At 37.3% G+C, this 22,776-nt stretch overlaps 1 pseudogene; it reads right to left on the reverse strand.

Moving 5' to 3' along the window:
- The window catches only part of LOC110883530, a 42,770-nt pseudogene extending 26,336 nt beyond the window's left edge, over positions 1-16,434 (reverse strand).
- Between the last annotated feature and the right edge of the window lie 6,342 nt (positions 16,435-22,776).

Consider the following 22,776-nt stretch of genomic DNA (forward strand, 5'->3'; position numbering starts at 1 on the left):
TCTTTAAACCTAAACTGAAAAACGATAATCAGCTCTATATAAGATGTATCGGTAGGCTCACGATCGTTTTAAAGTGTGCAGGGTGATATAAATCTTAAATCGACTGAAGACCAGATGGGAACCATTCATTGGCATATGGTCTTAGTACCGAAATTTCGTTTGATAGATTGTCGAGGTTCTGAGATATTCGGTCTTTATGCTGCTTATCATCTGGGTATCATAGTTGTATCTTTTACCGAAAAATAACGGGGACGCAAGTCTAGATCTTCCATGATACTATACATACGTGTACATATTGCATTCGACCTCAATAAGTGATCAACAATCACATGTCCAAACAAATAAGTGATAATATATCACATTTATCCGGGAGTCAAGTTCGTCTCTCTGCTGTACGAAAGTACTGACCTGTTCACGGACTTGCTCCTGTGCCTTCATGCATCGAAAATCAAGTTCCTCATCAATAAGTGATTCTATCACATAGGGCTTATTTTCAATCAAAATAAGTGAGTTTCTCACATCATATACGGTCAAACAGATGATAATTGGTATACTCACCGGTAAGATGAACCCTCGTGCATACCTTGATACGGGAATGTGTCGTGATGTGGATGAACACCGGTCGGTAAGTATAAATCATACCTTAACGTATCCCCTCGCCATGATTACATCTGATAAGTTGAGCTTATGTGGACAACAATACCGATAATCATTATAGGATGCTGTAACACCTCGAAATTTCGTGTCCAATAAATAAATGACACGTGTCGAATACGACAAAAATAATATAAACCCGGATTTAATTAAGATATGCGGTAGGATTTTCGAATATGTCAACATGTTAATTTTATACCTCTGAGCGACTTCGTCATTATAAATCCCGAGACCCTAAGCAAAATTTATAAGCATCTAATATATCTTAATCCGGTCATTACTAATAATCGAAAGTGTCCAAGTTACTAATTTTGGAACCTAATAAAATAATGCAATTTAAATCTAGGTTCATGTATCCTACCCTTGATCAATCCCTTACACTACATAATGGGGTAGGCATCTGATCAAGTATGGGTTAAAGGCAAGTCATAAAATTATTCATTGCAAGTTGACCATTCAATGCTTGAAAGGTTTTTTTTTTTTTTTTTTTTTTTGCCTCTGACAACCGCTTACGGACCGTAAGGGTCCTACCTTACGGACCGTAAGGGGATGAAAGGGTAAAACATTTTCCGCCATAGGCTTACGGACAGCAAGGGCCATGCCATACGGTCCGTAAGCGACGCCCAGCGACAGCAGCTTGGCTGTTGGCTGTTGTAAACGGTAAAACAGCTTGGTAAGATATTTTGGGGGACATGGACGACCCCTAAACATCTCCTAGGACCCAGGGACACTTGGTGATCATCCAAGAACACTTTAGCCTTAGTTGTGATGATCTTGTGCTCCCATTTTCACTATAAAAGGCAAGGTAGTGCACACATTTGAAACACACCTCAAACCTGCCTTCTTGATCACTTCTGGAGCTCAAGAGCATTCTTCTAATATCTCTGGTCGTTCACTAAACTTCTGTAAGTTTGCCTAACCCTTGCGGTTTAGTTTTTGCATAGTTTAGCTTAAAAGTCCATCCGTCGTAAATAACGGTTGACTTAGCGATAAATCACAAATGGTCCAGTGATTAACCGAATCAAAGGTAGTTATATGTTGGTATTCATGTGGGCATTAAACCCTTAAAAGGGCACCCTCTGATTCCCACTCTAACTAGTTCAAATGACGAGTCAAACTTGCTTAGAAAAAGTCAACAGAAAGCTATTTTGTGATTTTACGCATAATCTGTAATGTAGATGGTGTGTAACCTGTTTAAGCACTCATAAAACATGATAATAAGTATATTAACTAGTCTAAGCTTGTTTGATCCGACCATTTAGTATTTTGACCCGGTTCAGAGCCGAAAGTCGCAAAACTTTGACTTTTGCTTTGACTTTAGTTATGACCCGTTAAAGTATGATTTAGATATGCCTTAGGACTCTCTTAGGACCAGGTTACATGATGGTATAACCCTCTGTGACCGGTTCGTTGTTTGTCCAAGTCTTTTACACATTTCCGTTAAATGCTTAAAAGTTGACCGTAACGCCCTTTTTAAATTAAAATGAGAATTTCGGACATGTGAAAGGACCATAACCTTGGTTACTGATTTCTAAGCATGTCCCTAAAATTTCACGACAATCCGAGGTCTAGAATAGGTGTTATGCTAAATAGCGCAATTAAGGAAACTTTAGTAATTAAATGGCGCAATTAGCATAACGCCTATCTAAACCCGGATTTCGACACCAAACCTTTTACTCACTGATGTAAAATAATATTTTGGGATTTTTAAAGATTTTTAATTATTTTTAACCTGCTCATAACCTGCGGTTATAGCATCGGTTCGGTTAATACCGAATATACCCTTTTCGGCCATAACTTGAGTTCTACAAGGTCTTTTGACCCGATTCCAGTTGCTACTGATTTTAAATAATAAATAAAGTATTTTAGACTTTATAAACTATTCGGGAAACTCAGATTTACTATAGAACTCCGAAACCTCTTAATAAATCTTTAAAATGCCCGAAATACCCCTACGGGGCATAATATGAACTTAAACTCGTTACGGGCATTATGGAAGGTATCCTACTGATACCACAACCTCTTTAAAGCACATTGACTTAGGAAACCAGTGTAGGACTCTTACGGTTACCCATTACGCCTTTTGCGCGCACGGTTCGGCTTATGTAACTAGTTTACATAAACTAGCCGAAACGGGTCAAACCATATTGTTTTGACCCCAAAATCCAGAGTGTGATTATTATACCCATATAAAACATGTCTTCAAACTTGTTGGGTCAAAATCACATTCCATTCACGGTTTTCGCCTTTCATGCGATTAAACCGTAACTATCCGTTGAAACTGACCGGTCTAAGCTACGGCTAAATTAAAGACCCGTTAGGATTCTAATAGGTTATTTTAAACCTCCGTTCCAGAATAGGAGACCAGTAAAAGCTATCTGCAATTTATTTCGATTAAGGATTTATACTTGCAAAGGTAAATACTTTTAACTTATTTTCCGTTATACGGGCTTGGGTTACGGTATATAGCATACTGCTTGATCGAGCATCAAATCTCCACAGTTGAGTGGGTAATTGAATAATTTGATCGGCTCGTTTAAACAGTCTTGATTACTTAAAGCCTTTGGGGGGTTAATGACCATGTCCCGGATATCCCTGGCATCATTTTACGAAATGTCCACGACCTAAGCGCGGAGTGTAGGCGTACACTCGTCAGTGCATAAATAGATCGCTGTGGTGTGTCTATTGATCTTTAACCCGGACTAGATCCGGGCTACTGAACGCACGAGTAACATGTAATTCGTTCACAAGATTATAATATTAAATAATTCTCCCAAGTTATAAAAGGTTAATCTTGCCTCTGTGCATTTTAATCAAAAGATATTTTGTGCCATGTGCATTCAAACCAATTTTCAATCATTTTTCCAAAATGAGTCAGTTAAATATATTTACCAGTGTAAACTGACGTATTTTCCCAAAAAGATTAAATGCAGGTACTAAACGTAGTTGGCTGGCTATAGCTCCTTAGCATCTTAAAGAGTCTCGCAAGCTTACGATGCCTTCGTCTGTTGAACAATACTTTTATTACTATTTTGATCCACTATGGATTTTATTTCAACAATGGTGATACTTTGATATTACATTAAACGTTGGAATATATTTATCTTTATGCTTCCGCTGTGCATTTATATATTGTGTGGTTTGACTATATTGTTGCCAACTACGTCACGGTAATCCCCCACCGGGCCCACCGGTGAGACACGTGGAAACTGGGGTGTGACAGGTTGGTATCAGAGCCAACGTTGAGTGAATTAAACACTATTCTGATGTGTTTAATCTCAATGACACAATTGCACATACTTGAGTCTAGACAAGAACATAGGACAAAATTCGAATTGTTATTCCAGTTTGTCTTTTTATTGTTTACTGTGATTTAAAAGTTTGTTAAGCAGGAAACATGCCGCCAGCAATTAGAAGAGGAGGAAAAGGCAAGGGCCGATCACTCACAATGATCACGAGGCTAGTCCTTCGAACATGCGAGCTCCTTCGAGTACAAGGAGTGAAGAACCTCAAAGACGAAGAAGAAACCTCTTTGAGCCTGCGAGACATTCTACCTCGCATAGCTCGACACCTTCATACCGTCACTCGTTTGGACCAAATTTTGAGAATGATCCCAGCAACCCTCAACCTTCCTATATACCTCTCCAGCGTTCGGTATCGCACCGTGCCTTTGGCGATCCTACTCCTTACTTCCAAGGTCAGTTCAACCCGGCTGACTACATTCAAGAACCAGCGGGCTTTAACCCGTTGGGACCAGGAGATCACTTCTCCGAGGATAATGTAGAAGATATGGACGAGGATACGGATCCCATAGAGCCTGCGCGCGGAACTCCCACGCACCCTATCGAGATCTCTGATGGATCTTCTTTCCATGGTACACCTAATCAAGGCCCAGATAGCTTCCAGGCGTTATTCAACTAGCATGAGTGGTACTTTACGCCCTCTCATTAGACATCACAACACCAGCAGCCGCAACAACAAGATCCCTCCGAGGATCCACGTTTCGTGGCAGTTCGCCGCTGCCTCCGCCACCGGTTCAACCAGAAATTCCTGATCCGCCAAGGCGTAGGAGATCGGGTGCACGTATGTCCACCCGAAGAGGGGAATTCCATTTCAGCACCCCTCGACACTCTAGTGGTAGTCACTACCCGCCACTGCAAGAAGAAGGACCTTCAAGTCCAGTACAAGAGGCGAACTCCGCACCAGTTGCACCATCTTCGCCACCATTTGGGTATGACAACCCAATACCTGCATACACGGGTCCATCGGCATACAACCCGTTTGAACAGCCATCGCACGCGCACTACAATTACAATTACGAACGCGACCCATAAGTGGTAGCGGCTAGGTACAATGCCCTCTATCCCGATGGTGCTTATGGAAACCTTGGGAGACCAGATTACTCAGCTCATGGGTATCCAGCACCTCCTAGACCTCCAGTTTAACAACCATCGCAGCCGCCACGTTTTTCTCCACCAGAACAGGAAGAAATCCTCCACCGGTTAAGTCGTGTGGAACGAGATTTCGAGGAAGAACGTAAGAACACAGGGGATTCCTCAAGGGTCTAGCGAACCTGTTGAAGGGTAAGAAGAAGAAACGTGACCATTAGTCCTTATATATGTTCTAATGTAATGTCTATTTTAAATCAAGTCCCTGCGTGGACATTTATCGTATTTCAGTCCCTACGTGGACTTATCTTTTAGTCCCTGCGCGGACGTCTATCTTATATTGGTCCCTGCGTGGACTTGTTTTTCTATAAACCTCTGTGTAGGTATGTACTTATTTGAAAAGTCCCGTTTAGGGCAACATGTAATCATTGCTATAAGTAATGAAATGTTACGTTATGAATTTCATTTTTGTTATTATGTATGAAATAAATCAAAATACATTCCTTTTAAATTGATCTGCCTAATATATAAAGAATCTTAAAGAGTGAAACCTAGCCAAGTGTCATTATAAGACCTGGCCAAGATGGTAAGACCTGATTAAAAGATTCAGATTTTCAGTTAACCTCTGTAATCATGTTAACGTTCTTGGCAGATGTGATTCGTTAAAATCGCACACGTCATTCTTATATAAGAATCCTTTTAAGGATTCCAAAGCCCAAATTAATGATTTCTAAATTTTGGGTTAAATCGTCAATGTAGATGATCATCTATTAAACATCCGTTAGTGATGTAGTGCCTACGGGCCAAACTTATTAAACATTCATTTAGCGATGTAGTGCCTACGGGCCAAGCTTATTAAACATCCATTAGCGATGTAGTGCCCACGGGCCAAGCTTATTAAGCATCCATTAGTGATGTAGTGCCTACGGGCCATACTTATTGTCATATGAGACAAAAGACAGTGGTAGTCTATGACTCCCTGTCAGAAAAGGGTAAAAGGATTACGGTTCAAACCTTCATGCCTTGATTCTCTGTAATCCCGGCCTGTATTATAAAAACGTCCTCGTGACTAGGCTTTTATGCCACTAACATTATTGTTTGTAAATAGGATAGGTTATATTCAAATCCTAAATAAAAGTGAGTAATAAATTAACCAGATATGGTCTCTGTTACCATGGTTAATGAATTGTCATAAAAGACAATTCCATAATAAACTCCTAAATAAAAACTTTTTCGTTATCTTCTGTAACAGATTCAAGTTACAATGGCTGACCCAAGAGGAGCAGATAGCCATTCAAAGGAAGATGAAAATGATAATGCCCAGATTCATTTGACGGGCGCGGAATTGAAAGCTCTTGTCGACGGTGCTGTTAAGGCAGCCCTAGATCGACAGTACGAAGAGTATACTGAATCCCGGAGCAGAACCATATCCAAACCACACTCAAAGCCAAAAACCCACTCAAATTCTCACAGCAAGCCACCGTCTAAGCCTAAAAAGGACGATGATAATCACTCATCTAATGAAAACAGTGTGCGTCCAGGTAAAGTGTTTACCGATGCATCTCGCGCCAGGGGCTGTACCTACAAGTATTTTGTATCTTGTAAACCCCGCGATTTCACTGGGGAGAAAGGCGCGGTAGATTGTATGACGTGGCTAGACGAGATGGACACCATGGTGGACATCAGTGGTTGCGCAGAGAAGGATGTGGTAAAGTTTGTTTCACAATCATTTAAGGGCGAGGCCCTAGCTTGGTGGAGGTCCCTGGTTCAGGCCTCAGGGAAGGCTGTTTTATACAGCATGACATGGGAGGAATTCATTTCTCTCGTCAAGGAAAATTACTGCCCTCAATATGAGGTTGAAAAGATCGAGTCCGACTTTCTATCACTGGTGATGACAAACCTTGACTGTCAAGCTTACCTCACGAGCTTCAACACAATGTCCCGGTTGGTTCCATATCTGGTAACCCCGGAGCCAAAGAGAATAGCTCGTTTTATCAATGGGTTAGCCCTCGAGATTAAGGCAAGCGTGAAGGCCTCTCGACCAGCGACCTTTAGATCTGTAGCTGACATTTCTTTGTCCCTCACTCTGGATGCGGTCCGACAAAGATCGCTGAGGAACAAAGAAGCTGAGAAGAGAAAGCGTGAAGATGTACTTCACGGAGGTCGAGCAAGAAACACCATGGAAGCGGTGACAACAAGAGGGGGTTTGAGTCAAGGAGAGATGGGCAATCTGGTGAGAAGCCCAAGTGCAAGAATTGCAAGAGACACCATTATGGAAAGTGTAGACTCGAATCGAACTCGCAGACTCAGTCGAAGTCGTTTGCTTGCGGGTTATGCAAGTCCAAGGAGCACAAGATCTTGGATTGCAAAAAGATAAAGGATGCAACTTGCTACGGTTGCAATGAGAAGGGGCACATTAAAAGCAACTGCCCTAAATACGCCAAGAAACCTGAAGAGGCCAAGAAGACCAATGCAAGAGTCTTCAAAATGGATGCGAAAGAAGCAGTGCTAGACGATAACGTGATCACAGGTACTTTCCTCGTAAATGGTATCTTTGCAAGAGTACTTTTTGATTCAGGCGCTGATAAGTCTTTCGTAGATCAAAAATTTTGCAATTTGCTGAATATGCCTGTCAAAACCTTAAATGTGAATTATGAGGTAGAGCTAGCAGATGGTACCGTAGAAACCGTCTCCACTGTGTTAGACAGATGTGTGATATCCATTAAGAACCACTCTTTTCCTCTATCTCTACTTCCCTTTAAATTGGCTGGTTTGACATAATATTGGGTATGGACTGGTTATCTCACAACTAGGCCCAAATCGTCTGCAACAGAAAGCAGGTGGTGATAAAAACTCCGTCTGGTGAATCGCTTACCATTCGGGGAGATACCCAGTACGGATTACCTGAGCAAGTGACTATGCTCAGGGCTTCAAGATGTCTAAAGAAGGGTTGTGTCATCTACATGGCACAGGTGATTTTTGATGAGCCTAAACCGAAGATAGAAGACATTCCCGTCATTTCGGAATATCCAGAAGTTTTCCCTGAGGATCCACCTGGTCTGCCACCAGATAGGCAAGTGGAATTCAGGATCGATATCATCCCTGGAGCAGCACCTATTGCTAGAGCACCTTACAGGTTAGCACCAACCGAAATGAAGGAGTTGAGGAACCAACTGGATGAACTGCTAGCTAAATGTTTCATCAAACCTAGTTCGTCTCCCTGGGGAGCACCAGTCCTGTTTGTCAAGAAGAAGGACGGATCGATGCGTCTATGCATCGATTATCGCGAGCTTAATAAAGTCACGATAAAGAATAGGTATCCTTTGCCGAGGATCGATGATTTATTCGATCAGTTACAAGGGGCAAGTTATTTCTCGAAGATTGACTTGAGGTCAGGCTACCATCAACTGAAAGTCAGAGATGAAGACGTACATAAAACCGCATTTAGGACTCGCTATGGTCATTATGAGTTCCTAGTGATGCCTTTTGGGCTCACTAATGCACCGGCCGCATTCATGGATCTCATGAATCGCGTTTGCAAGCCGTACTTAGACAAATTCGTCATCGTTTTCATCGACGATATTCTTATCTACTCGAAGAACCGAGCTGACCATGAGAAACACCTTCGTTGTATTCTCAAACTCCTGCATCATGAGAAACTCTATGCCAAATTCTCTAAATGCGAATTCTGGCTACGTGAAGTCCAATTTCTTGGACATGTGGTGAGTGAGCGTGGTATCCAAGTGGATCCCGCAAAAGTTGAAGTTGTTATGAATTGGCAGGAGCCAAAGACGCCTACAGAGATTCGTAGTTTCCTGGGGTTAACAGGATATTACAGGCGCTTCATTGAAAATTTTTCAAGGATTGTTGCGCCCTTACCTTCCTTGACCAAGAAGAAGGAAAAGCTTGTTTGGGGGCCTAAGCAACTAGAGTCCTTTGATATTTTGAAGCAGAAGTTGAGCAACGCTCCTGTGCTGACGCTACCGGAAGGTACCGAAGAGTTCGTAGTTTACTGCGATGCATCACACATGGGCATGGGATGTGTGCTCATGCAGAAAGGCAAAGTTATTGCCTATGCTTCAAGACAGTTAAAGGTGCATGAGAAGAATTACACCACCCATGACTTGGAGCTGGGTGTCGTTGTGTTCGCACTAAAACTGTGGAGGCATTATCTGTATGGTATCAAGTTTGTGATCTATTCGGATCATAAGAGCCTTCAACATCTGTTTAATCAGAAGGAATTAAACATGAGGCAGCGCCGTTGGATGGAGACTTTAAATGATTATAATTGTGAAATCAGATATCATCCCGACAAGGCGAATGTAGTCGCTGATGCCTTAAGTAGAAAGGAAAGGGTGAAACTCATCCGAATCAATGCCAAGAGCATTGAAGTGAAGAATAATTTGATTGAAAGGTTGTTAGCTGCACAGAGAGAAGTTGTGTTGGAAGCTAACTATCCTAAAGAAAAGTTAGGAGTAACTGAGGAGCAGTTAACTCTTAGCAAGGACGGAATTTTACGATTAAATGGACGAATATGGGTTCCAATTTATGGAGGACTACGAGATGTTATCCTCCAGGAAACCCATAGTTCCAAATATTTTGTTCACCCGGGAGCTGATAAGATGTATCAGGATCTTAAGGCAAATTATTGGTGGATAGGCTTGAAAAAGTCTGTAGCAGCTTATGTAGCCAAATGCTTGACTTGTGCGCAAGTCAAAGCCGAGCATCAAAAGCCGTCAGGCTTGCTACAACAGCCTGAACTTCCCGAATGGAAGTGGGAATGTGTAACTATGGATTTTATTACCAATTTACCCAAGACGAGGAAAGGAAATGATACAATATGGGTTATAGTTGATAGGCTGACTAAGTCAGCACATTTCTTACCCATCAAGGAGACTTATAGCTCCGATATGTTGGCCCAGTTATATGTTGATAAGATTGTAGCCTTGCATGGCATACCTGTGTCTATTATCTCTGACCGAGATACTAGATACACGTCCCATTTCTGGAAAAGCTTCCAGCAATCTTTGGGCACACGTTTGAATTTTAGTACGGCTTACCATCCTCAGACAGACGGTCAGAGTGAGCGTACTATTCAGACGTTGGAAGACATGCTACGTGCATGTGCTATCGATTTTGGTGGTAATTGGGATAAGAACCTACCATTAATCGAATTCTCCTACAACAATAGCTACCACACCAGCATAAAGGTTGCGCCCTTCGAGGCATTATACGGTAGAAAGTGTAGATCGCCTGTTTGTTGGGTGGAAGTTGGAGATGTCCAGTTATCAGGACCAGAGATAGTCTTCGAAACGACGGACAAGATTGTCCAGATTCGAGACCGTCTCAAGGCTGCCCGAGATAGGCAGAAAAGTTACGCAGATCCAAAGCGTAAAGATTTTCACTTCGAAGTAGGTGATAAAGTGTTACTTAAAGTATCACCCTGGAAAGGGGTGATGCGTTTCGGTAAGAAAGGCAAGCTAAGCCCGAGGTACATAGGACCTTTCGAGGTTATCGAACGTGTCGGGTCGGTTGCCTATAAGTTAAACTTACCTGAAGAGCTCAATGGAATTCACAATGTGTTCCACATCTGCAATCTAAAGAAGTGCTTCGCCGATGAATCACTGGTAATACCACATACAGATGTGCATATAGATGAGAGCTTAAAATTTGTGGAAAAACCCTTGTCGATTGAAGATCGACAGGTAAAGAAGCTTCGAAGGAAGCATGTACCTATAGTAAAGGTCAAGTGGGATGCCCGTAGAGGTCCCGAATTCACGTGGGAGGTTGAATCCACGATGAAAGAAAAATACCCTTATTTGTTTCAGTAAATCTCGGGTCGAGATTTATTTTAAGGGGGTGAGGATGTAACACCTCGAAATTTCGTGTCCAATAAATAAATGACACGTGTCGAATACGACAAAAATAATATAAACCCGGATTTAATTAAGATATGCGGTAGGATTTTCGAATATGTCGACATGTTAATTTTATACCTCTGAGCGACTTCGTCATTATAAATCCCGAGACCCTAAGAAAAATTTATAAGCATCTAATATATCTTAATCCGGTCATTACTAATAATCGAAAGTGTCCAAGTTACTAATATTGGAACCTAAGAAAATAATGCAATTTAAATCTAGGTTCATGTATCCTACCCTTGATCAATCCCTTACACTGCATAATGGGGTAGGCATCTGATCAAGTATGGGTTAAAGGCAAGTTATAAAATTATTCATTGCAAGTTGACCGTTCAATGCTTGAAAGGTTAATTTTTTTTGCCTCTGACAACCGCTTACGGACCGTAAGGGTCCTGCCTTACGGAGTGTAAGGGGGTGAAAGGGTAAAACATTTTCCGCCATAGGCTTACGGACTGCAAGGGCCATGCCATACGGTCCGTAAGCGACGCCCAGCGACAGCAGCTTGGCTGTTGGCTGTTGTAAACGGTAAAACAGCTTGGTAAGATATTTTGGGGGACATGGACGACCCCTAAACATCTCCTAGGACCCAGGGACACTTGGTGATCATCCAAGAACACTTTAGCCTTAGTTGTGATTATCTTGTGCTCCCATTTTCACTATAAAAGGCAAGGTAGTGCACACATTTGAAACACACCTCAAACCTGCCTTCTTGATCACTTCTGGAGCTCAAGAGCATTCTTCTAATATCTCTGGTCGTTCACTAAGCTTCTGTAAGTTTGCCTAACCCTTTGCGGTTTAGTTTTTGCATAGTTTAGCTTAAAAGTCAATCCGTCGTAAATAACGGTTGACGTAGCGATAAATCACAAATGGTCCAGTGATTAACCGAATCAAAGGTAGTTATATGTTGGTATTCATGTGGGCATTAAACCCTTAAAAGGGAACCCTTAAAAGGGCACCCTCTGATTCCCACTCTAACTAGTTCAAATGACGAGTCAAACTTGCTTAGAAAAAGTCAACAGAAAGCTATTTTGCGATTTTACGAATAATCTGTAATGTAGATGGTGTGTAACCTGTTTAAGCACTCATAAAACATGATAATAAGTATATTAACTAGTCTAAGCTTGTTTGATCCGACCATTTACTATTTTGACCCGGTTCGGAGCCGAAAGTCGCAAAACTTTGACTTTTGCTTTGACTTCAGTTCTGACCCGTTAAAGTATGATTTAGATATGCCTTAGGACTCTCTTAGGACCAGGTTACATGATGGTATAACCCTCTGTGACCGGTTCGTTGTTTGTCCAAGTCTTTTACACATTTCCGTTAAATGCTTAAAAGTTGACCGTAACGCCCTTTTTAAATTAAAACGAGAATTTCGGACATGTGAAAGGACCATAACCTTGGTTACTGATTTCTAAGCATGTCCCTATAATTTCACGACAATCCGAGGTCTAGAATAGGAGTTATGCTAAATAGCGTAATTACGGAAACTTTAGTAATTAAATGGCGCAATTAGCATAACGCCTATCTAAACCCGGATTTCGACACCAAACCTTTTACTCACTGATGTAAAATAATATTATGGGATTTTTAAAGATTTTTAATTATTTTTAACCTGCTCATAACCTGCGGTTATAGCGTCGGTTCGGTTAATACCGAATATACCCTTTTCGGCCATAACTTGAGTTCTACAAGGTCTTTTGACCCGATTCCAGTTGCTACTGATTTTAAATAATAAATAAAGTATTTTAGACTTTATAAACTATTCGGGAAACTCAGATTTACTGTAGAACTCCGAAACCTCTTAATAAATCTTTAAAATGCCCGAAATACCCCTACGGGGCATAATATGAACTTAAACTCGTTACGGGCATTATGGAAGGTATCCTACTGATACCACAACCTCTTTAAAGCACATTGACTTAGGAAACCAGTGTAGGACTCTTACGATTACCCGTTACGCTTTTTGCGCGCACGGTTCGGCTTATGTAACTAGTTTACATAAACTAGCCGAAACGGGTCAAACCATATTGTTTTGACCCCAAAATCCAGAGTGTGATTATTATACCCATATAAAATAATTCTTCAAACTTGTTGGGTCAAAATCACATCCATTCACGGTTTTCGCCTTTCACGCGATTAAACCGTAACTATCCGTTGAAACTGATCGGTCTAAGCTACGGCTAAATTAAAGACCCGTTAGGATTCTAATAGGTTATTTTAAACCTCCGTTCCAGAATAGGAGACCAGTAAAAGCTATCTGCAATTTATTTCGATTAAGGATTTATACTTGCAAAGGTAAATACTTTTAACTTATTTTCCGTTATACGGGCTTGGGTTACGGTATATAGCATACCGCTTGATCGAGCATCAAATCTCCACAGTTGAGTGGATAATTGAATAATTTGATCGGCTCGTTTAAACAGTCTTGATTACTTAAAGCCTTTGGGGGGTTAATGACCATGTCCCGGATATCCCTGGCATCATTTTACGAAATGGCCACGACCTAAGCGCGGAGTGTAGGCATACACTCGTTAGTGCATAAATAGATCGCTGTGGTGTGTCAATTGATCTTTAACCCGGACTAGATCCGGGCTACTGAACGCACGAGTAACATGTAATTCGTTCACAAGATTATAATATTAAATAATTCTCCCAAGTTATAAAAGGTTAATCTTGCCTCTGTGCATTTTAATCAAAAGATATTTTGTGCCATGTGCATTCAAACCAATTTTCAATCATTTTTCCAAAATGAGTCAGTTGAATGTATTTACCAGTGTAAACTGACGTATTTCCCCAAAAAGATTAAATGCAGGTACTAAACGTAATTGACTGGCTATAGCTCCTTAGCATCTTAAAGAGTCTCGCAAGCTTACGATGCCTTCGTCCGTTGAACAATACTTTTATTTCTATTTTGATCCACTGTGGATTTTATTTCAACAATGGTGATACTTTGATATTACATTAAACGTTGGAATATATTTATCTTTATGCTTCCGCTGTGCATTTATATATTGTGTGGTTTGACTATATTGTTGCCAACTACGTCACGGTAATCCCCCACCGGGCCCACCGGTGAGACACGTGGAAACTGGGGTGTGACAGATGCTTATCTTAATGTTAACTAATTGAACAACAAGAGCGTTTTGGCACGACCGTACACTGATATGATTCTCTTACCCTCGAAACTCGCAAAAAGAATGTATGTATATATTTATTTACTGCTTTCAGTCTTTATATTCGAAATATTCAAAAATTCCAAAAAGATTTTAGGTGTGTTTTAATATAAACTTTATAAAATACAAAAAGATTTTATTTCTATCTTATTTTCGATCGTACGATGTTGGAGCTCGAGTCTTCGTTACCTGAAACCTGAACGAAAACCGAATTGACTAAATCTTCATAAACGGTCGAAATTTGCAAGTTTTTGAAAGTTAAAGACTAAAATTGATAAATTTGTTAAACTTTCAAACTGTCGGACGGTGTTTGATTGAAACATGGTCATACGTGTGTCATCTGTTTATACTAACTATATTACAAGCAGTTGTTCTCATTACGCGTTTAGATTTCTTGCATGTGCAGATTCTAAAGGCAAGGAGAGCATGGTCGATGACAAGCTTTGGAATGAAGACACGACGTGAAGGCACTCAAATGATGAAGATGATCGAGTTGCTGCTGACCATCATCAACATCACAAGGATCTCAAGCATTAATGATCAAGTCATTCACAAGCATAACTCAAGGGGGAGCTTATGTTAAGGGGGAGTTTGTCAACACACTTCCTACATGACGCGGGTAGTTTGTTGATACACTTTCTGCTTTTAAGACGTGAAGACCTTGAAGATCCTCCGGCATAGAAGACATGAAAGGCGAATCTCGCGAGTAGCGTCCAAGGGGGAGTTTGTTGATACATGATTGTGGACGCGACTCGACGTGGCGCGACTCATCTTTGCAAACGACTTTCCTCCGTCGTGTGTAAGGACTTCATGGCCCAAGAAAACAAGAAGGACTATGAATTAGTTCTTGGGCTAAAAGGAATCGGCGAAATTAATACTTTGGGCTTCAACAAGTGCACGAAACAAGTCATTGGGCCTGAAGACTGGGCCAAAGCCCATAAGCCGACGAAACAAAACGGAAGTCGACGAAACAAGGAGTTTCGTCGACCATGTTCCCTTTTCGTCGACCTTGGCTGCATTTCGTCAATGATATTTGTGTTTCGCCATGATTCTGATTCGTGGTGTCTGATGATATAAATAGGAAGTCTCAAGACAGAAGAACGAGAGAGAACACAGAGACACAAGTGAGAGCACAGAACACACACACACTTTGAGAGAGTTTGCAAAATACATTTGTAAACATTGAGCTTGTAACTGATCCTTTCATTCGTATTAATACAGAGGTGTTAATCGGTGAATCTTTTGTATATTTGCGTGTTCGATCTAGGTTTGCCTTTCCGGTTGGATTCCGCACAACCGGGTTGGTTTGTATACAAGGATTAGGCGACTAGATCCTCCTAGCCGGACCTACAGAGTGATTATTCCAGACTTCTCGTTTTGAATTTTAGACTTGTAGTACTTTATTTGAAACTTTTTAATGCGATATCGTGCTTTATGGCTGCTTTAAAATTTATGTTTTATTTTGATAGTTTTTTACATGTTTTAAAGAATCTGAATTAAATCGAATTTATTCGAATTCGAAATTTTAATCGAATACGAATTGGGTTTTTTATTCGAATACGAATTCGAATCGAATTCGATAGGTTTTAATTGAATTCGAATCGAATACGAATTCAAGTAATAATAAAAATTATTCGAATAATTCGATTCGAAATTCGATATTCGATTCGATGAACACCCTTAATCCGAGCCTAGCCTACTCCTCTTGTTTACTTTTTGAGTCCCTGTGTTTTATGGGTTTTAACTACTTGAGTCCAAAAGGAAAAAGTTTAACGATTTGAGTCCCCATAAGCATTTTCCTTAACCATTTGAGTCCAAATTTTTAACACCATCCACAAAGTCTGTTAACTACAAGGGCATTTTAGTCATTTGCACACAAAGTACAACTCTTATATGCACAAGAGTATAAAGAACAAGTGTCTAATGCATAAAGATTTTAATAAAATTAATAAAAATAAATTATATATATTATTAAACATACTTGCACACTTGAGTATCTAGCACAATTCAGTGTCTCTCCTTTCTCTCTCTCTGGACCCCTACCACCACCATTAACACCACCGCACCACCACCATTAACACCACCGCACCACCACCATCCCCCGCACCTCTACCACTATCACCACCGTCAACCACCACTGTCACCGCCTGCAAACCGCACCTCCACCACTATCACCACCTTCTCCATCGTCAACCACCACTGCACCACCTGCAACTCTCTGTACTCCTCATCACTAAAAAACCTCATAGCCCATACTCCAGAGTTAACAACATCAACACGCCGATCATCCCCAAACATTTTCAATTGCGTATCTGTTGAAACCCTAGCCCTAATTTTAGATCCTACTTTCAAAATCTAAAGAAAAACAAGCCGGAAAGAGTTAAAAGACAGGTTAGCAACAAGAGATTTATGTTAGTAATGTGTTTGAGAGAAGTTTTGATTTTGGCACATTGGTTATAAGATGTGAATTTGAGCAAATTTGTTGTGTTTGTGTTATACAGGGCAAAATCTTTTGAAAATGATTTTTGCAGTCATGTCTTCAAATATAGATGTTAGTTTTCATATAAAAGGAATAGCTACATAACTAAAAGATGTATTTGAATGGTTAAATGAAGTAGAATTAAACAAAGGAGACACTTTGTGGTTCCAAATGGACAATAGTAGAAAAGGGAAGTTTAAGAAGAATGGAAATACTTTCACAGGGTTTAAAGTATGTTCATAACAGGGTTATTGGAATATTTCAGCTTGAGTGGTTTGAGCTTCGAATTGAGATCATCTACGGCTTTGATCGAAACTGTTTTGTGATCTTCTGGTGCATCTTCATACTTGTTGTCGTCTTCTAATTCTGATTGTGAGTGTGTTCTTCTTCGTGATCGTCGAAATCGGAGAGAACCGCCCGTGGCTGGTGGTGGAGATGATCGGAGGTGGTTGTTGTTTTACGGTAAATGAGAAATGATATGATTTTAGGCAGTCGGAGGTGGGTTTTTGATGGTGTCGAATGTGGGGCAGTGATATAGGGGTATTTATTTTTCTATTTTTTAATACAGGGTCATTTATTATTTTTTTTTAATTATAATGGTATTTTGGTCATTTAACAATACTTAACCAAAAATTTCTAACAGTGTTAGAAATTTGGACTCAAATGGTTAAGAAAAATGCTTATGGGGACTCAAGTCGTTAAACTTTTTGCTTTTGGACTCAAGTGCTTAAAACCCATAAAACACAGGGACTCAAAAAGTAATTTACCCTAAGTTATATCTATAAGAACTATATGTATTGTACGGCTTGAATAAATGTAATATTATATACCAAATAATAAAAAAATTATATCTTTAAAACTATTGTATTACACGGGTTGAATAAATGTAACATTGTTTACCAAATAACAAAAAAAGTTATATTTTTAAAAATCCCCATGTATTACATGGATTGAATAAATATGATTTTATATACCAAATAATAAAAAAATATATTTAAAAAACTAAGGGATATTTTTTATATTATAGTAGGATAAGATTGAATATTAATCTGAACTAACAGATTTTTTTATATTTAAAGTTGGATAAGATTAAATATTAATCTTTATTTATTTAGTTAATATAAGATTGAAAAATCATATGATTGAATAGGTGGGAGGTTGTATTATGATAAATCGGTTGACCGTACTGAATGATAAAGATAATAGTGATTGTTAAACAAATTAATTAATCGAATTTAACAGAAACATTTGTGATGTTAGGCGGATTTTTTTAATTATTTGAAGTTAATATGAACTTTGAAATTCGTATGAAATAAAGGAGACTTTTAAAAAGATAATGTTTTATTATTTGGTATATAAAGTTTCTTTATTCAACCCATATAATACACGGGGTTATAACCTAGTGTGTGTGTATATATATATATATATATATATATATATATATATATATATATATATATATATATATATATATATATATTCCTTTTTCCTGTTTCCAACAATTCGTTTCATGCAACATTCTCAATTTTAATTATTATATTATTTTATATAAAATAATGTATTCTCTATTTTCTACGTACGGTAACATCGTTTTTATTAGATATGATTAAATATTGTTGATAATAAAAATTTGTATTAGATTAGATTTTAGATTTGATTAAATATTGTTAATAATAAGAATTTGTATTAATTTCGATTAAATATTATTATTTTTAGTATTATTAATAATTTTAATCAGTTAAATGAGAGAATGACAAGTGTCCCAAAACAGGTTTCTTTTATTATATAGTATAGATACTAGGTTAGAACCCCGTCTTTACACGGGTTGAATAAATATAACTTTATAAAAAATTACATCTTTAAAAACGTGTATTGTATGGGTTAAATAAACACGTGTATTACACGGGTTGATTAAATATGATATAATTTTTTAACACATATGGTCGTCAAAATATGTTTTTGAAAAAAAATGAACTTTGGTGTATTGTAACATTTTACTTTGTTTTTTATTTATTTATTGTTATGTTAGAAACTTGTGTATTACACAAGTTAACATTTTTACTTTATTATTTATTTATGTATTAATAGATTAGAAACTTAAGTATTACGCATGGTTAAATCGATTAAATTTTCAATTAAATAGTTATTAACAAACGGAAAAAGTAAAAGAAAACGTTAAAAGAAAAAAATGTTTTTTTTTTAATTTTCATGTATGATGTTATAGTTTTACTTTCATATTTGATTAGGTTACTATAGTAGTAGCAGAGGAATTAACAACAAATAATTTTTTTTGCTCCTTTTGAACTACTTGTGATTGATTGGAAGATAACCCTAATATGATGTTATAGTTTTACTTTCATATTTGATTAGGTTAGTATAGTAGTAACAGAGGAATTAACAACAAATATTTTTTTTTTTTGCTCCTTTTGAACTACTTGTGATTAAATTGCAAAAGATGAAAAGCTTTGGGTTGAAAGTAAAAAAATTGAAGGTGTTAAATTGCAAAAGATGAAAACTTTTGAAATTAGAAGTGAAAAAGCAAATTAATCAAGGGGTTAAAATACCAAAGATTGAAACTTTAAATTTAAATTTGTAAAGATTGAAACTTTAGAGTTAAAAAAGAAATCAATTTCAAATTATGAAAACAAAAGAGATAAATAAATTTAGTTAAATTGATGTTTAGTATAATTATTATTATTATTATTATTATTATTATTATTATTATTATTATTATTATTATTATTATTATTATTATTATATTATAATAAAAGAGATAAATAAAAATTAAAGGGTGAGAAATTAGCAGAGAATGACACGTGTCCAAAAAGGATTTTTGTTTATTAGTATAGAAAGATAAATTGGATTATCAATTCACCTTTACCTAATATGGTTTATTTATTCATTCAAATATGTCACTCATTACGTCCACATAAATTGTTTTTTAGAATTTTCCATACACCTTCCATAGTTTGGTTGGACTATTGGGGTGTTTGGAATTGCTTTTTCAATCTAATTTTTTGATTATTGTGTTTTGAAATCGCAAAGAAATCTATTTTGAGTGCTTGGTAAAAAATTAATAAAAACTAATTTTTTATGTTTTGTAGAGATCAAAACGTGATAATTCAAAAGTATGTCACCCCTTACTGCAGGAAAACGGGATTCCATAAAAACTGATTTTTTACGTTTTGTAGAGATCAAAATGTTAAAATATATATATTTGCCAAACACTCAAATAGTTGATTATCTAATTATTGTGATATCAAACAACATAATCAAATCCAAACACTATCTTTCTCCAACATAATCTATTTTCAAAACTCAACCCCAAACACCCTCTAAATCTTATTACTCTTCGTTTTATTGCAGTGTAATAATAATCCTATAAAAAAAATTATACGAAAGTAATAAAATAAGAGTTAGGATATAATAGGAAGTTTATTTGGCTAGGAAGACTAGGAAGTAATCTTGACCATCAATAGATTTAATCAAGTGCTATATTAAATGAGTGAAATTGAAGATAAAAAAAGAGGCGCGTGGGTTGTATAAGGGTATTCTAGTCACTCCACCACAATAGTTTCTCTCTCCTCCAATTTCCCCCCCCCCCCACATTTTTAAACGTTAATAACTCTTTTATACGACATTATTTTTTTTATAAAAATTGCACAAAAAAACGATCGTTTTTTATCTTTAAAACGAGTATACTATTGCTATATTTTCGAATTTTTTTTTTGAAAACCCAGTTGCGTAAAACGCAATGGAAAAAACCTAGTTGCGTAAAACGCAATGGAAAAAAACCTAAAAAATGATATTTTTCTAAAACGCAATGCACAAAAAACACAAAGAAATGTCTTGTTTGTAAAACACAATGGCCAGAAAACACAAATAAATGTCTTAATTCTAAAACGCAATAGCATAAAAACACAAAAGAAAGTGTAGTTTCTAAAACGCAATTGACTGAAAACACATAAAAATGTGTTTTACCTAAAACGCAATGCACCAAAAACACAAACAAATGTCTTATTCCTAAAACGCAATGGCCAGAAAACACTTAAAATGTCTGTTTTCTAAAACGCAATAGACTGAAAACACATAAAAAGTGTTTTACCTAAAACGCAATGTACAAAAAACACAAAGAAATGTCTTATTTATAAAACGCAATGGCCAGAAAACACTTAACAATGTCTCATTTCTAAAACGCAATGGCCTAAAAAAACAAAATAAAGTGTTCTCTGTAAAACGCAATGGACTGAAAACACCTAAAAATGTGTTTTACCTAAAACGCAATGACTAAAAACACTTAAAAAATGTGTTTTTCTAAAACGCAAATGCCAGAAAACACATAAAAATGTCTTAGTTCTAAAACGCAATGGCCTAAAAACACCAAAGAAAGTGTTCTCTCTAAAACGCATTGAACCAGGACAATAGTTTTGTCTGTGAATTGTCTGAACCAGGAATGTAGTTCTAAAACGCAATGGCATAAAACTTACAGAAAATTTACAGTTTTCTAGAGGCAGTTTTCCAGAAAATTTGTCTGTGAATTGTCTGAATTACGAATGTTGTTTTCCAGAGGCAAATTTACAGAAAATTTAATTTTCTCTGCCCCTTGGACCCCACCAGGGGCTGCCGCCCCTTAGACCCTGCTACCAGGGGCTACCGCCCCCGGACCCCGCCAAGATCCTAGAACGCAATGATTAAATCAAAAACCCAGATCGTAAAAATGAAATTAAAGAATTTGTTACATGGATCGAAGCCGATTTCTTCAACGATTGACGAAATTTGAATCATAGAAACACTTATGAGCGACCGAATCGAACGGATTGAGTGATTATCTTCAAAATCACGGGAAAAACGAGAATTTGAATGAAATTAAACTGAGTTTTCTTCAAAAAAAAAAAAGATGAAGAACACGTTGATCGGGTGTTTGAATCATTGATTGGTGATGAAAATCGCACTATAATGTAGTGATTATTAAGATAGAAAGTGAAGAAATGTTGAAGATTGTGGGTTTTGAAGTTATTGGGGAGAAAAAGGAAGAAGAAAGGATATGATTAACTAAAATACCCTTCCTCTTTATTTAAATTTTGGCACATGTCATAATCCTATTGCTTCTTAACCTTCCTAACCAAAATAAACTTCCTATTTGATTCTCAACCAATAAAATTATACTACTTGTAAACTGTGGCGTGAATTTTATTACTCTTTCATTTTAGATTTCATTTGAGGTACTTTTAGCTACCAACCTTATCTTAAAATGGTTTTAAGGGTAAATTACTCTCTTAAAAAAAGTGTTATGGTTTTCTCCATTCATAAACAATAACTTTGTTCTTTATGCGGGTTTCACCCCTCTTGGCAATGATGGGTAATGAGTCATTTTCAATATATGGCACAAATTGTTTTATGTAATTTTAATCAAGTACATGGAGATCTTTTCAACTCAATATAATCATGTTTTTTTTTGAAAGGAAATATAATCATGTGATCCAACCTGTTTTATGTAATTTTAATAGTAATTATTGTTGTCTGTTGAGTTTAACTTTTTGGCTTTTAACTTTTTTAGATTTGTTTTCAGTTGTTTTCTTGCATTAAAGATCAAACAAACACAATTTTGATTACGTATTTAGTATAATTCAAATTGGAGACAAATTGTATAAACCTTGCATAAATGCTAATAGTAAATGTGTAATATGTATTTCAGTTTGTAACCAAAAAAGTGTAGTTTTGACCTTAAAAGTCTAACCTAGATGCAGAAAGAAAGAAAGAAACTAAAAGTTGGCATCCATCATCCATATATGTATGTTTGACTTGACTCATAAGGTCAATATAACTACATTCCAACTTCAGTTTTCATATGATTTATGTAATTTTATAGCATAAATAGTTATAAGAAATGTTTGTGACGATATGCAAATTCTAAGGTTGACTTTGAAAGTCAAAATTCGTTTGTTTCTGATTCTAGCAATCACTAAAGGAAATTAATGCAGTATTTATAGAAACAAACATAAGTGAGATACTGAGATTAGCACTACAAGCGTGATGATATTACGTTGCAAAACATTAACTTCTAGCAAGCCATTATACCCGTCAGGGGCATAGTAAACAAGTAGCCATGATAGTCTGCTACACAGGTCTAAAAACAAGTTCAAAAGGTACAGGAGGATGCA

This window comes from Helianthus annuus, chromosome 4 (genome assembly GCF_002127325.2).
Source record: "Helianthus annuus cultivar XRQ/B chromosome 4, HanXRQr2.0-SUNRISE, whole genome shotgun sequence".
Taxonomy (NCBI): domain Eukaryota; kingdom Viridiplantae; phylum Streptophyta; class Magnoliopsida; order Asterales; family Asteraceae; genus Helianthus; species Helianthus annuus.